This window comes from Zingiber officinale, chromosome 10A (assembly GCF_018446385.1).
Source record: "Zingiber officinale cultivar Zhangliang chromosome 10A, Zo_v1.1, whole genome shotgun sequence".
In the NCBI taxonomy this organism is placed as follows: Eukaryota; Viridiplantae; Streptophyta; class Magnoliopsida; order Zingiberales; family Zingiberaceae; genus Zingiber; species Zingiber officinale.
In genome coordinates this window covers 56,731,588-56,736,360 of record NC_056004.1, presented here as the reverse complement: position 1 = coordinate 56,736,360, position 4,773 = coordinate 56,731,588, and positions in this window count along the sequence as shown.

Below are 4,773 nucleotides of genomic sequence, written 5' to 3'. Positions count from 1 at the left end.
TGTACAAAATTTTTGTACAGTGGAACCATTAGGTTTTCCGAGTAGCAACCAACAATTGGTATTAGAGCTAGGGTTTTGCCTCTGTGTATTTGGTATTAGTTTAATTATGCACATGTCATACATAATTTAGGCAGGTTAATAGTAGGATGTGTTAACTTTGTGGATGCAGGATCCAACTATTATGGCTTATAGTTTTTTATGTGTGATTGGACCCTTGGACATGTCAAGGGCATTTATATATGTGTGCATGATTGTATTATAAAATACAGCAGGAGCTGTATTTAGTTTTTATTAGGATTTTATTTTTGATCTAGTTACATGTACATTCCTTTTATGGAATATAGGATCGATGGATGTAAATTTTATTTTATGTTCGATCTAGTTGACATGTACATTCCTTCGAGGAATATAGGATCGAAAAATGTAAAATTCTATTTATGTCGCGGATCGAATCTTGCAAGGCGTGGAACCTTTTTGAGGACCAGAGGCGCAGTGGAACAAGGAGCAAGATGGATGCAACAGCTAGACCCGGTGGCGGTGGCCAAATATGGCAGCAGCTTGGGATGACAACACACGGAGGGCAACCATAGATAAAAGCCATAATAGTTGAAAATTAGATTTTCTATTTATTGCTTTTATGTTGTGCTGTGTGTGTATGTTAGTATACATGTTTAGTAGGCTAGCATAGTTAAAATTCCTCATTTATAAATAACTAAGTGGGAGAGGGATTTTAAATAAATTCCACGGTCTCCATTACTGGTTTGTAAGTGATGCAAACAAGCTTGCGCGTTGGCTCTGAGTGCCTTCCTCCATATCGGATGAACTTGTTTGTGGATCACTAGAACAAACTTCCATTTAGGATGACTATAGGAAATTAATTAAGAGCGTGTGATCTTCCCCATCGGAAGGGTCACAATCTTATTAATGGACTTAGTGTCAAGTAATGGTATACACTTAGGCACATCTAATAGTATCCTCCCCATCGGAGTCACTGCTATTATTTGTGTGACCAAAGGATACCAACTATTAATTTTATTTGTCAAAAAGTTAGGTTGACAAGATAATAAAATTAATGGGTTAAAACCCTCCTTTTACAAATGCTGAATTTGTATACGTCCACACTATCGTGGCATACAATATTCGCGGTGTTTTGAGGTGTTGGTTAATTTAAAATAGTATTGTTTGAGGAATCAATATTATTCTAAATTTAGAGTTCTGACCAAAAGTTATTTGTGATTCTTAGGATGACTTTCAACCCACTGTCCATCATACTACAACAGAATAAACTTACTGGTCCTAACTACATAGATTGGAAAGGGAACCTGGACATTGTTCTTACTACTGAAAGCTATAAGTTTGTACTGACTGAGCCTTGTCCTGATGCACTCACTGGTGAATCTACCCAAGAGGAGATTGAATATCATAGGAAATGGGTAAAAGCAGATGAGATGGCGCGGTGCTACATTTTGGCTTCAATGTCAAATGTATTGCAACATCAGCATCAAGATTTACCAACAGCCTAAGATATTATGAACAATCTCAAGGAACTCTTTGGTCATTAGGATCGGGCTTCTAAGCAAGAAGCCATGAGAAAGATAATGACAGCCACCATGCAAGAGGGTACTCCTGTGAGGGATCATATCCTAAAGATGATGGCTTATCTGAACGAAATACAGATCCTTGGAGGAGAAATTGATGGGGAAACCCAGATCGATATGATCCTCCAAACACTACCTAGAAGTTTTGAGCAATTATGCTTGAATTACAATATGAACAAAAGGGTATATTCATTGGCGGAACTACTGACAGAACTTCAGGCAGCAGAAGGTTTGTTTCGTCACAATTCTCATATTCATTATGCTGAAAATGATTCTACTTCTAAACCGAAAGGAAAGAAGAAGAAGAAACAAGTTGGTTCAGCAAAGAAAGTGAATAAACTCATAGTACAGGACCTAAAGCTGGAGTGAAGAAGCCGAAGGGCAAGTGCTTCATCTGCAAGCAGTCAGGGCATTGGATGGCGGACTGTCCTCGTAGGAATCAGAACAATAAAGGTATATCTCATGCTCTAGTTGTTGAAATATGTTTAGCGGTGTTATCTACCAGCACCTGGTGTGTAGATACGAGAGCCACTGATCATGTCTGCAATTCCTTGCAGGGGTTCCAGGAAACCCGACGACTATCTGAAGGAGAGATTACCGTCTACATGGGCAATGCTACTAAGGTGGCGGTTGTTGCAGTGGGAGATGTCTACTTATCTTTTAATAGAAATAGAAATTTGGTTTTAAGAAATTGTATTTATGTACCCAGTTTTAGAAAGAATTTAATTTCAGTTTCTAAACTGTTTCTAGATGGATATTCAGTTTCCTTTAGTAACGATGTAGTTATTAAGAGAAATAAAGTGATTATCTGTTCTGGTGCATTAGTTGGCAATTTGTATACTTTAAATCCAATTTCTCCCACAAAGCAAAACATGGAAATTTATAACTCATCTTCTAACTCTAATAAGAGAAAAGAACCTTCGGAAATGAACCAAGCATATCTTTGGCATCTAAGGCTTGGTCATATTAACTTAAGTAGGATTCAGAGGCTTATAGCCGATGGACTTTTGAGTTCATTAGAGTTGGAAAATTTTCCAACTTGTGAATCTTGCTTGGAAGGTAAAATGACCAAAAGGCCTTTCAAGGCCAAGGGGTATAGAGCCAAAGAAGTGTTAGAATTGGTTCATTCTGATTTGTGTGGTCCTATGTCTGTCCAGGCAAGAGGTGGTTTTGAATATTTTGTCTCTTTCATAGATGATTATTCAAGATACGGATACATTTACCTAATGCGCCGCAAGTCCGAGTGCTTTGATAAGTTCAAAGAATACAAGGCTGATGTGGAGAAACAACTAGGTAAAAGTATCAAGACACTACGGTCTGATCGTGGTGGCGAATACCTCTTAGGAGAGTTTAGGAATTACTTATCAGAGGCCGGGATTCAATCCCAACTGTCTGCACCGGGTACACCCCAACAAAATGGTGTGGCAGAACGAAGGAATAGGACTCTTATGGAAATGGTTAGATTGATGATGAGTTATTCAGAATTACCAAATTCGTTTTGGGGATATGCTCTGGAAACAGCAGTATACATTCTGAACTTAGTACCTTCTAAATCAGTTTCTTCTACTCCCACAGAATTATGGAATGGGTGAAAGCCCAGTTTAAGACATATTCGGATTTGGGGTAGTCCAGCACATGTGCTGAAACCAGATGCTGATAAGTTAGAATCTCGTAAAGAAGTTCGCGTGTTTGTGGGGTATCCCAAAGGAACGAAAGGTGGTTTATTTTATAGTCCTAAAGACCAGAAGGTCATTGTTAGCACCAATGCCCAGTTTTTAGAAGAAGACTATATAATGGATCACAAGCCTAGTAGCAAAGTTATTTTAGAAGAACTTAGAGAGGATACGTCTACTTCAGTACCAACAGTACAAGATGAAGTACCACAAGAGACTGCAACACGCGTCACACATGATACACAATCACAGACAGTGCCTTGTCGTAGTGGGAGGGTTGTAAGGCAGCCTGAAAGATTCATGTTTTTGGGAGAGTCTTCGGACTTGATCCCGGGTAAACATGAACCTGATCCCCGAACATATGACGAAGCACTCCAAGATATAGATACAGCATCTTGGCAAAAGGCAATGAATTCTGACCTTGGATCAAACGTGTTAAGTTCCGCAGGTGATCCAAGTTTAATTTAAAAGAATACATGGTAGCTAGGAAAAGGTTCAGACCTTTGTACAAAATTTTTGTACAGTGGAACCATTAGGTTTTCCGAGTAGCAACCAACACTAAGGGCGTATTTTTGTTAGTTAGAGCCCTAGAGCCAATCATATGATGATTGTTGTATGGACTCGATGTATCATATTCCTATATACTTATAAAGGCATTTCTTTATGGTTATTATACTTACTTGTATTGGTGCCAAATAACTAAGTATAATAGTGTCCTTGAGTAGAAGGTTCTTATCTATATCAATTAATTGGTTGAATCGATAGTGAAATGATATAGAGAACACTACTCTTAATCATTCCTAGTCAATTATTAATATTCAGGGACAATGTTAATGCGATGAGACTAGCATGTAGGTCAACTCGATGACTTGATCTCACAAGTCATGGATATAGAGATATCAAGTTGATACATGGGTATGCATCAGAGAATGTATACTGAATGACTCGCCATGAGAAAGTATAATGGATCGTTATATGAGTGTCATATACTTTCTCTTGTGACTATTAGAATGACTATCAGTCATTGGACCTGAAATCACCATGGCTCCCTACATAAGGAGTTACATACTTTGGCTTCGTCAAACGTCACCCGTAACTAGGTTGATTATAAAGGCGATTACTAGGTATGTAACAAATTATGCGGAGAGATATGAGTGATGTAGATGAGATCTATCCCTCCTATATAACGGGAGTGACATCATGATTCTTGATAGAGTGAGATCACTAAGTGCATGGTCATGCCCAAATGAGTCAATATGAGGTATTGAGCTCATTTGTTTAGAGTGAGTCTACTTGGAGTTCAAGATATAGATTGATTAGAGGATGACACGGTCTATGCCTCAATTGATCAATCTAGATGTCAAGGATAGAAGGACATTGTCACATGTTGTGAGAGTCACAATTAGTAGTCACAAGGTGATGTTGGATCTCAACATTCTTGTAACTTGGGTAGTAATGATGTGTTGCTAGATACCGCTCATTACTTATGCTTATGAATGGGT